Source organism: Passer domesticus, chromosome 1, assembly GCF_036417665.1.
Source record: "Passer domesticus isolate bPasDom1 chromosome 1, bPasDom1.hap1, whole genome shotgun sequence".
In the NCBI taxonomy this organism is placed as follows: Eukaryota; Metazoa; Chordata; class Aves; order Passeriformes; family Passeridae; genus Passer; species Passer domesticus.
This window is the reverse complement of record NC_087474.1, coordinates 47,303,548-47,315,917: the sequence shown is the minus strand read 5'-3', so window position 1 is coordinate 47,315,917 and position 12,370 is coordinate 47,303,548.

Here is a 12,370-nt window from a genome sequence, read left to right as displayed (position 1 = left end):
TCAAACTTAGTTTTGAACAAAAGATCTTCAGGATTAGAGCTGCCTGGAGGAGCATAACTAAAGTGTTGCATTTCAGTCATTTTCACACATGCGGTTTGTGTTGAGTCAGGTCACCTCTTCTGACACACCCCATGGCCCTGTGAAATCTTGGCTTCAATAAACGCAATGGCAGGTGTCTTCTGCTGTTCCCCATCTTTCACCCGGTCCTTTAAGCAGTGTTTCAACTGATTTCTGCAGTTGTTGGCATCTCAATTATTAACCCTGTCTTATGAAATCAGGGACTGTTCAGTTCCTGTCTCTGGGACTCTTCCACCAGGTCATTCCACTTTTCTGTGTGTGACCTTTTCAACGTGAAATGTCAATAACATCAGTTACAGGAATTTGCTGTTGATAGATGCAAAATCCTTAGAACAGCTAAGTATCACTTTTAGTTATCTGCAGTTGGCTTCCAAAATAAGAATGCAACATGACCCAAAAATAAACACTAGATCCTTTATTTCTTATGCTAAAATGAAAAGCAGATGAGGAGTGAATGCAGACTTCTGAAGACATCTCATTTCTACTGCCTCTGGAAAATTGTCACCTCTGCCTTCATCAGTCACTGAAGTGGTTTTTCCTTTAATCCACTTTTTAACCAGCCAGTGACCTCAACCACTCCATTCCTCTGTTAAACTATCTGCTACTTCCTTACCATTGTTTAATAAGTACAAACAAGAACCACGAGATTTGCTTCTCAATGATACCTTTTTAACCTGTAAGAAAGCTGAATTTCACAGAAAGATCAGCAGGAAGTTGCCAAATACACGTCTCTGTGTTTTGCACACCAACTCATACATAGTATCTACAGATGGCTATGACTGACAACAGATATGTTAGTACACCCTTGGAAATGGGATGTTCAGTCTCTTTTAGTAAGAAATCCTGCTTTCTTTTGGCCTTGTCCTAAAATCAGCAATTTGGTTCTGCCTTAGAAACCACCTCTTTGTCTCCCGTTTTTCCTCCCTCGAGACCAAGGATTCTGCTGCCACCTGCTCTCTTTCAAGGTCTGCACTTAAATTAAAGGAGATATGTAAAACAAAATTTCCACCTGATTTTCCTGAGGAATTATTCTCTCTAGATGATCATGCTCAGAAATTGCATTTTGTTTGTTTCTTGTTGTATTCTTAAAAACATATCACTAAAAATAAATCCACATTTTTTCAAGGTGGACCTATTAACCAGATAGAATAATCTGGTTATACCCCAGATAGGATCATCTCTTCTGCTATCACAATACATTGCTTTGAAAGTGATAAATCACATATACACACCATACCAAGTGAGGAAGAAGTAGCAAGAGCTACTATATATATTTATTTGCCACTGTTTTGCATAATTTAAAAGAAATTACAATTGCTTTGTGACAAGAAAAAATCAGCTACTTTAAACTAAATCAGTTTATTCACAAAGTCTGATGAGAACTGCCTTCCAAATATCCAGAAATCTAATCTAGGATATTGAATAAATCGGCATAGAAATATCAGTTTCATAATGTGGTTTCAATAACAAAAATGTTAGTCTATCATTTTTATGTGAAAGTCATTCATACACAGTGGTTTTCCAACTTGCTAATAGTCCCTGAGGTGGCAAATTAGGCTTGAAGTCTCGGAGCCCAGTGCTATAATGTAATTTTTCCGTAGTCTAGAAAGAAAAGTGTGTGTATCATTTTCAGACGAATATGAATATCCCATGTTGCTGGGATATTCCAAACACCCAGGAGCCAATGGTTGCTGAGGGCACATTAAACTTTGTCACATCATGTGGTGTAAAGCAGCTTCCACTGACACTGAGGCTGAAATACAAAGGCTGAAATGCTGTGACAGACAACCTGACACTGCTGCTTCTGGCAGAACTATCAGGGATTATTTCATATTTGCAAAAAATATCTATATTGTAAATAAGACAGTTAAGCAGTTAATATGGCTCCTTTTAAAGAAAAACTGAACCCCAGTGCATTTAATATAAGAACGAAAGACAAAAAAAACCCCTGACCTTTACAGAGGACTAAAAATAATACTGAGTTCTCTCTAAACCACATTTCTATCGCATCTTCTATGGCTTGAGTATATGAAATACAAGGGGCAAAAGATGAAGGAATTAATCTAAATGAAGGTGATGGTAGCTCACAGTCTGCTGCTGTTAGAGCTCCATTTCAGACCTCTTCAATAAGAAATCAAAAGCCATCAGTAAAATACCAAAAATGACATGCATTATTCAAATCACAAAAAACAAATGCCAAGCTATATGTGAACAACACAGGATTTACCCTCCACCCTCTAAAATAAATCTTAAAAAAAAAAATCAGTTTATATCCGAGCTCCTTAAATGTCATGAAGGAGAGAGTTCCCAATAGAAACCAAATTCTAATAGCAGAGTGGAATCAAGACAATGTATAATTTTGCCACAACAGTGATATTGAGGACATTTACATAACAAGAGCACTGAACAAATTCACAAGATCAAATAAAAAACTCAGGATCCAAAGCTTCCTCAGCCACATTCAGCGGGCCAGCAGATATCCAAAGTGAAAACCAGACTTTGGCAACTTATTACCTAACCAAGAAAGAAGATAATGAACATAATTGACTACTTCTTTCCAGAATTAACTTTTTATTTAAAGGGCATATTTAGAAAAGAGCATTGTATTTTTACCAAAGTAAGGTCTGTTATCTTCCTCTAACATACTGCCTTATTTCAGCTTCTAAGTCATGAAAATACTTAATCAGTGTCAAATTCAGATAATTAGAAACTGCGATGGAAAAGGGCATTGATAATAGGTGTATTATAAATGGCAGTGTTTTGATGATGTGGGATAATTCTCCATGACTTGTTTTAGAAAGTGTTCATGTATTAAAGAGACACTCATTGGTATCAAATGAGTAGAAATTGTGACCGCCTGATATTCCTTGACACTCCAGATTTCAGCTTTCCCTGTGCTAAGCAATAGATACAGAAATACGACTTCTAGTAAGACTCACAGAATGGCATGCTTATCATCAGGACACTTCTCTAAGGAGACATTTTATATTTTATTTATATTTTACATTTACTAATGTCTTTCATTCAGGTATTGCAAAGGTCCTCAACATTCAGCAAAACCCGCACAATGCACAAATAAAGCAGGAACTTCGTTAATAGATGACCTGATCAAAACCTAGAGCTGGAGAAAAATAGTGAAGGCACATAAACTGTATTTACATACCTTAAATGAATATTAAAAGTAAGAAGTTTCAAATGGAGACATTGAATGAGGGTCATATAGCAAGTCACAGAAATAGAATCCAAACCTGCCTGACTTTGAGTGCCTCAATATTTGCCATTGTCATTACAATATTAGATGCTGGATGTGGGTTTTTTTTGAAAATATCCTAGGTATTTATGCACCTACATAAGCTCTCTGTGGATGTTTTAGAAGCTATATCCCCTGGCTGACAGTATAGCTTTAAAAATACACTCCTCTCCTTGCTTAGAAGTTACTCTCCCTTCCTTGCTTTGAAGTTTTGAACACGGTTCCTGCTGTGAATACTTCTATTTGCTATATCAGCTTATTTCATGCCTCATGTAAAATGAAGAGGAACCTTAGCTTCTTGGAGACACTGGTTTTCACTGCCACCAATGGCTCAGGCAACAGAAAATTTATCTGCAAACAGTGTGAGACAGTGTTTGTACAGATACATTTTTTAAATGACACAATTCACAGTGTTTGGAAGCAGGCAGTTCATACTTACTAATTATGTCTGTATTGTTACTGTAGAAATGGAACACTACCAGAAAAATAGAGATGGATGGGAAAAACAGACCAGTAAACCAGAAATAGCAATACCAATCTGACATAATCTTTTATCCCAAAGTAATTTAATCTAACACTGGTCAGCACTGATGAATAGTCTGGACTGTGAGTGACCGAGCAAAGGGGCCATACTGTGAAAGGCAAGAGAGGCATCACTGATTTTCAGGGTACCTCTTCAGGTAAACTGAGGGGCAATATAAGTTTCTCTCCCCATGTTCAGCAGCTGGGCTTAATGAATAAATTCAGTTCCTTACTTCTGCACTGAATGAAAAGGCTGTTCTGTTAAAAAGGAATGTGTTTCTGTTTTCAGGAGTGGGTGAGCAGGACTCAAGGTGCCCAGCCTCTGCTACATCTTAGGGAAATGTGGCCACAACCTGTTGTGCTCATACATGCAAAAGGGAATGGCCAAGATTCTGCAGTCAGTCTTCTGTGTAATATAGCTGTAGATCTTCCTTAAATTCTTGCTCACTTCTCTTTTGAAATAAGGACTTCTCATGCAAACAATGCCTGTGGTTGGTGGGAAAAGAAATAATTAGAAAACAGTATATTTTATCTGAGAAACTTCCCAAATAATACAAAATGTGGGCTTTAGAACTTTACAGGAAAAATCATCTTCTATACTTTCCTTAAGAATACTTAAAAACTGTCTTTTGTGCAAGCTCCAGTCTGATTAATAATGTTTATGATTCTTAGGAAAAATGGATAAAGGATCCATATTTTCTTTATCACTCTTGAATACATTCCACTGTAATTAAAATTTCAGACAGCAAATAGGGCACTATCACCTCTACTTTCTGCTTGCTTGCAGCAAAACTTTTGCATTTCTTAGCCAGGACAGAACTTGTTTCTTGCCTATGTTTTTGCAGACTCAGCCACAAAAGCGTGCTTGATGGCCATCTCCATCTCACCATAAAAAGCACACATGACATGGAGGGAATCCAGGGACACAGGGATTCAGCATTTTGAAACTTCTCCCCAAGGAGAATTCGTGGGGAAAGCCTACACAGGTGATAATCTCATGGACAGAGACCTCAGTGGGACTTCTAAGCAATCACATCAGGCAGGTCAAACCATCTGGAAAGATAGGACCAGACTGAAGAGAGCCAGATCTCTCTCTATATATGGAAATATAAAGTCTCTGCAAAAAGACTTTGTACTCAACAGGAAGGAGAAGTTAGAGCATGTAGCTTACCTTCCCTTTTATTACGCTAACCCCCAAAAGACTGCATTGCAATCCCAGTTATTCAACCCATTATTGTCATAGTACAGTGATATTAAGAGGTGACAATGTAAAGTAGCACCTGGAATTAAATTAATGCTTTGCAATACACAGTCTGATGAGCTGGGTCCAAATTTACCCTTCAATTAATTGATGATTGTCCCATACAATAGGAAGAAAGTACAAGGTTAAGCCACATGGAATAAGAATGTTTCTAATGGATTACAGCATGCACAAGAAGTTAACATATTTTTGTTTATATGATTCATAACCCCTTTCACATCTACAGAAACCTGCATTTAGCTATTTAGTTCAGAAGAACAGGGAAATAAAGACTATTTGTGATCCAAGTCAGTAACAAAGAAAGAAGCCTTCTACAAAAAAGAAAAGTATATTAAAGATCAGAATGTGTTGGGGGAAAAAAAACTTGTCACTTTGACAAGGCCAAGAGACAAGACAAGCCTGTGCATGGTAAATGCACAGAGTGTTCACACATTTATGCTAATGACAATGTAAACACAAATGTATTTATTAGGAATGTAATTTTCATGAGAAGTCACAGCTGAATGATAAATCATGAGTGTCTAAAAAGCATACAATGAAGCAGAATCCTTGAAAACAAATCACTTTCCCAACCCCCTTGTCTCAACAAAGATTTTAACAACCTTGCATTCAAGTGAATGAATACTGCTCAGCTGTCCCCAGAGTATTTCAAGTGTTTTGAAGAGTTGCTTATATTTATGAAGTTTTTATAGTGTTTCCTCAAAACTTTTGAGTTTTGTAACACCGTGTTAGAAATGCAATTCTTTAGCTGAGACCTTGAGATGCAGCCGGGGAATCCAGGGAAGAGATTCCCACTGGACAGCAGGATACTGAGCTTATTTTCAGCACACACAACATGAGCCTGCTCTGGAGCCTGGCACAAGGCACCTCATTTCGTGGTGCCTGCCTTTCCACTTCCTAATTAGCTGTGATATTTTGGAGGAAAGGGATAGAGGGAAACTGAGGACAGGACTGTCTCCTACAGCATTGTAGATCCAAAAAATTGTACCTTCAGGCTCTACTTTCAGCTAGGACATCTTGGTATTACTGAGGTATAAATAAAAATATCACATTGCAAAGCACCCTCTAATATTTAGAGGAAGACTGTGTGTAAAAACAGTCACCAGCTGTTCCTTCTCTGCATGCTTAGGACAACTGGTGCCACTGGTGCCATAAGTTTTGGGAGCCCTGTTAGAATTAGCTATTTATTCTGGACTTTGATGAACAAGATATGAAATCCGCTGGAGAACCAGAACAGGAGAAGTTGTTGGGTTACTTTTCGTATTTCATTAATCTCACAATCTAACAACTGGTTTTTATGAAGCCTCAGCAGCAGTTATATGAGAATTTGCATTGCCATAAAAAAATGCTTGGCCCTCCTGATTGAGAGAGAGTATCTTGAAAATAACAGCATTGCGATTAAAGAAGCAGCAGAGAAATGTGCAACACTGGCATTAACTGTTTCAGGCCTGAATTCCCAAGAATGAAAGAATTTTGAGGCTGTGATTTTCTCTTCAATTTCTCATTTGTCTCTTTCCCTCTCTTTGCCCAATAATTTTGACAGCACTGACTGATTTCTACGAAAACTGACAAGAGAGTAGACATTTGAAATACAACCACCTTGTATACATTTTGTGAAATCTTTAAGCTGGCTAGCACACAGGGAGCCAAATTATTTTCCCTCACAAGACTGAAGCAAACCAGGATGTAGCTGCTCTTCACATATGCAACTGCTGACAACCAACTGGCAGTAGAACATGTGTAACCATCCATGGGCAGCCTCACATTAGCCCTGGCCCTGATTTTCTGGGATACCATTGAAAGCTGCTGCATTAACAGCACATGGTGGAGGGCTGACATTATTTAAATTTGAGGAAAGCATAAAGGAAGAGATAACAGACTGGAGGCAAAGGACAATTCATAGGAAACCAGGATTGATTGCTCACCCTAATCAGAGAAAAACTCACTTAAATCTCACTGACTTTTGTATAGGCACCATAGACACATTATCAGTCTTAGGGCAACACAGTAAAATGAACACATGGCATTGATTTTGACTCATCAGAAAAGCATCTTAAAAGCCTTGTCACCTTTTTTTGATAGCACTTTTTTTGCTTCCTAGGCCAATATGATGTAATACATTATTTATAAGCTTTTGAGCTCTTTATGTAATAATTTCACTGCTTTCCTGACTTAGCCTTCAAAACAAGAGCGCAAGAGCACAAATTTTCACCTTGTCCAGTTATGTGGACAAGGTGAAAATTCATGAGAAAGTGTGTGGTTTTCCATTGGCTTTAATGAACCTCAGAGAAAGCCAAAGTACTAAAAGTGCTTCTATACAGCTGCCAGTGTACTCATACCCAAGTAAAGGAGATGTAAAAGGCAAGAACAGGCAGTTAAATGGGTTATTAGGATTTTTGATGGATATGATGCTTTAGCACACAGCCACATGGCAGAAAGATTTTTTTTTTTCTGGTTTTCTCCCTCTCCTCATGATGGGGTTAAAGTGGAGAAAAATTTGAGGGACATCCCAAACCACGCTTACTCAGATAAGAGGACTCTGCCTTTCCTCTGCCTTGTGTCCTTCAGACACATTAATGAGCTCACACATCAAATGGTGTGGGCACAGTCCTTCATTCCACCTCCCAGATCAGGCAGATCAGAGCTGCCCCCATCTTAGAGATATTTGTTGGAACAGAACTTGGCGTAAGATGTTCTGCTAAAATTTTCTGTCCCTCCTTCCCTGGCACAGATCTGTGGTTCCAGCCCCTTCTCTGCTGCTCTACCCAATGCTACTTTTGATGTCCTGCTTTGACAGGAGATTCAAACTGAAGCAGTTCATATAGGTGCACCATTGCAGAAATGACCTGTTACAATATAAATTTAGCCATTTTGCAAGAGATGAAAACCATCCTTTTACCAGATCATCTCTCAAATTTCATTCCTAAACAGTGATGCCAATATTTTAAACTACTTTGAACTCAAAGATCTGAGATTGGACAATCTTCCTCGTGTTAAAATGGATTAAATTCTTCTGTACATGCAGAATAATGAGGAATAGTGCATTGACATGAATGCTTTTTCAGTCTTCTCAGGCAGCAGACATGGATGAAGCACTAACTGTACAGACAAAGATATTTATTGTTATGGTTACAGATGGCTACAACCTTTAATTTATACTTTTCTCATTTTCCAGTGTTCCTGACACTCTCTGTCTAAACCAAGGAAAATTTGACTTGACATTTTAATGGTGAAAAGGTGAGAAAAGAAAAACAGGCTGCAATTTCCATCTGAGAAAATTCAGTCTCTCTAAAGCCATCTTAGATCCACTGCAGATCACTTTCCAAAAGCCCATGTGGCACCTTGCTCCAAGCAAAGGCACAGTAATGCAGTGAGAACCTGTTGTCTGCATCACTTCATCTAGTTAAGCAGTAGTTTGTCTAAAACAACATGCAAAGTCCCCAAAATTTGAAGTTCACTTCTAAATTATCCCCTGCAAATATGTTTTCCCTCCCTTAAATGATCCATAAATCTCTCTCAAGCAAGGAAGCAGAAGTGAAACAGTTCAAAGTAAGCAATCACTTTCTAACCTCTCTCAGAAATAGGCCTGCAGTGTTGTACTTGCTCTCAGCCTGGGAGCCTGGGGACAATATTCTGCTACCCAGGCAACTTCCTCACATCACCAGTAAAGCCCTGAGGATAGTACGTGCCAGCTACTCTGAATGAGAAATCCTACATCTCACCAGCTATGTCTTTTATTTACTTAACAAGATACAAATACAGCATCTGTCTTACGGGTTTTGTAGAGAAAGGAGTGAAGTTTACAATGAAAACTTGATCAGAGTTGTTAGCCAGGCTTTATCCTCCCATGCCTGTGCTGAAGGACTGTGAAACACACTCTAAGGATGTATTTCCCTTACTGGTGCTGAAATGTGGCATACATGAGACACTTGTGTGAAGCTGCAGATGTAGATCAATATTCCATCTTTGTATCTGAGTAATTAGAATTATCTACTGAATTTTCCAACAAATATGAACAAAAAAGAGAGTCAGCCTTGACTAAAGATGTAAAAACTCCCAGTCTCTCTGCTTAAACCACGCAGAAGTTAATCTTTCATGGATAATTTTCCTTATTTTCGGGACAAATGCAAAGACTCTAGTGTCTAAAGAGAAAATGGGTGTTCCATGTATAAATTTCACCTACTTCAAGTGACTGGTTGAGAATATATGGAGTTTCAGGTGTTTTTAAATACAGATCTACATACATAGATAATACATGCCCCAATGCACACATTGGTTATACATCAATACTGTCCAATGTGTGACAAACTCCCAAGACTTGGAGATTAACTGAATCAGTCTGTGCAGAACAATTTTTAATGTTATGTTTTGAAAAGAGTGCAGACTGGCTGTTCCCCTGCCCATTCAGCTGGAAGATTTAAGGAAGATATACCTTTTTATTGTTATTTCTTTTTACTCAGTGTTTCGTGTCCTGTGGTGAGTGTGAACTGCACTTGAAAACCAAGATTGTAGCAAAAAATTACCTCCCCAGTAAGCTGATAAGGGAAAGAGCAGCACAATGTCAACAAATTTTTGCTTTCTATTTTAAATTTGGGGGTTTTAGGCATTTATTTGAATTAATTTAATTTAGACAGAACAAAAAATTAAGGTTTCAATCCCATATCTGTGTTACAGTTATGTAAGCAACTATATTGCAAGGGCATAGAAAATTTCTGCAGGCAATATTACCAGCTTATTAGTTTTGAAGGTTCAGCAAGCATTCCAAAGGAGGACAATTTAGAGAGAATCATGCTGTGGTAAATACTGAAAGTTTTCAATAAGAATTCTTTCAGAATAGAGTCTGTCTGAGCCTGGGATGTTTTATGGCCACTTTTCCAAGAAAGAATTTAAAGGAAAGCTGAATCTCTTTTAAAAAGCCCATGAGTGGGTGCTGTTAATAATTCCAGTAGGTTGGGGATGATTGCACATGACTTGCAGCTTTGTTTATTCACTGAATATTAGATGACATGGCATAAATTCAAAGGGAAACAATTAGTATTCATGTGCTGAGAAACAAAGTGGAGCTGGTTCTTTTGCTTCTAAATTCTCAGAGTGACCAAAGAGTAGATTTAAGAAAGAGCAGAAAGTCACAGGAATGAAACTTAAGTTCGCCAAACCAAAATCACACTCTTAGGCATCCCCTCCCATGCCTATGTTCTGTCAGCACCTTTGTTTTATCCAGGAGGTGTTTAGTGCAGAATTCAGAACCACAAAGAGGTGATCAGGCTTTACCACCCCAGCACTGGGCAACAAGATCTTGGTCCCTGGACCCTCTGACTTTCTCACCTACGAAGTCTCTTAATGATTGTTTACATGGAAGGACCAGGCATAAGAGGAAACCTTGCCTCCAGTTTGGCTTTGTGTTATCATCTCAGAGTGGCAGATAGTGATGGTCTGAATATTCTGGGTGAGAAAAGGCTCTCTGTGCTAATATTTTGTGTACAAATACTCCCACCATTTTGCTGTTGTCTTCAAGATGGACCTCTAGGAAATGTCTCAGGGATATGGATTCCATGTAGACACCAGAGCACTGTCAGGCAGAGATTCATTCTCCTCTCTATTATTTCCACATGCCTAGCTTGAAGCAGCTGTACATTTTAGCTGATCTCATAAAATAAGTGTAATACCTGCACTTGAAGTGCATCCTGAAGTGTTTTATCTTCTACATGAATTATATACATTTCTGAACAGAAGATTTTGGATTTCATTGTGGAGCCAAGCACCAGGCATTTAAGTGCCTAACACATTCACTGAACACATTTGCCTTAATGTGCTTTCACTAAACAGAAAAGAAAGATGTACATTTGAGATTTGCACATCATTTGAGGTCATCTATTAATTGTTCATTACTCAATTGATACCAAAAAGAAAACCTAAATTAAAAAAAAACCTCACAAATGCAGCTATCATCAAATGCACAGAAATCCTACAAGAGCTCAAAGAGAAAGGTAACATATGGGTAAGGCTGGAAAAGCTAATTTTAACATGATTTAGTTCAGCAAAGAACACATCCTGATTTAAAATGTGGTTTTATTCTTATCTCACATTGGTTATACTTAGTTATTTTTCTGAAGATTGATTCTCACTTTTAGCAATTATTAAGGCATACTATTTTGCAAGTAAGTGAGGCGTTTTTTGCTAAATTTGATACCTTTTCTTTGGTAACTAGAAGTAAGTATATTAGTGATCTGATTTAGGGCAAATTTAGGAAGGAAATTTCTGAAGGGGTCCCTCGAGAAAGCAAATTCAAGTGGCCCCTCCCCCACCCAGTCTGGGAGATAAAAATATCCTTCAAGAAAAGTGGAAAAAAACCTGTTTATTTAACAAGAAAAGTATTTACAAGCATAAAAATATAAGAAGAATATTAAAAAATAAAACCTCTCACTGTTCTGAAGAGATGGCAAATTCAGCAAGTCCTTGTTGTGGGGTGTAGCTCAGCTCACTCAGTCTCTTATCATCCCCTCCTACACTGGAAAATGCCACATCCCAGGCCCCATGGGCCATGGGTGGAAGCTCCTGGTGTTTTTCTGGATTTTCAGTCTAAAGCAGGGCAAATCAGTTCCAAGAAAAAGAAAATTGTCCAGGGAATTTCACTGCCTCAGCTAGCTAAAAGAAAACTAACTGAAAAGCAAAGGAGAGCTCTGTCCCACTGTCCATGCTGCAAACAACACAGTCCAGGAGCAGGATACTGGGAAGCAAGTGCAGCTTCTGATAACAAACTGCGCTTCTTTCCCCTGTTTTGTTCTCAGAACCTGTCTTAAGCTGGTGCAGAACTTCATATCCAGCATAAACAGAACGGATGACTGGGGATACAAGCATCATAAAGTCACCCGAGGACAATTAGGTAACATAACTGCTAGGCTGTACTCTATTAGAAAAAGGCAGATAATTATTTTTGTTTCTAAGGGGATTCCTTTCTATTCATGATTTGGGTAAAGCTAATTTGGATGGAAATATCAATCAAATATAATATGCAAAAACTTGATTACTTTAAGAAAATAATTACAAAAAAAATTACAATTACGTGGAATACTTTGAATAATAACAACATTTATTGAATTATATTTTGAAGTCAAAACTATTTGAATAAGGACTTCTTTGTAGTCATATGTCCTTCAAGACACCTAGAATCAGAGGAAATTAACTCCTCCCCTTCAAGGTTTGTCATTAGGTTGTAAATTCTCTTCAACCCAGGTTTCAATACCCAATCAACTTGTCAA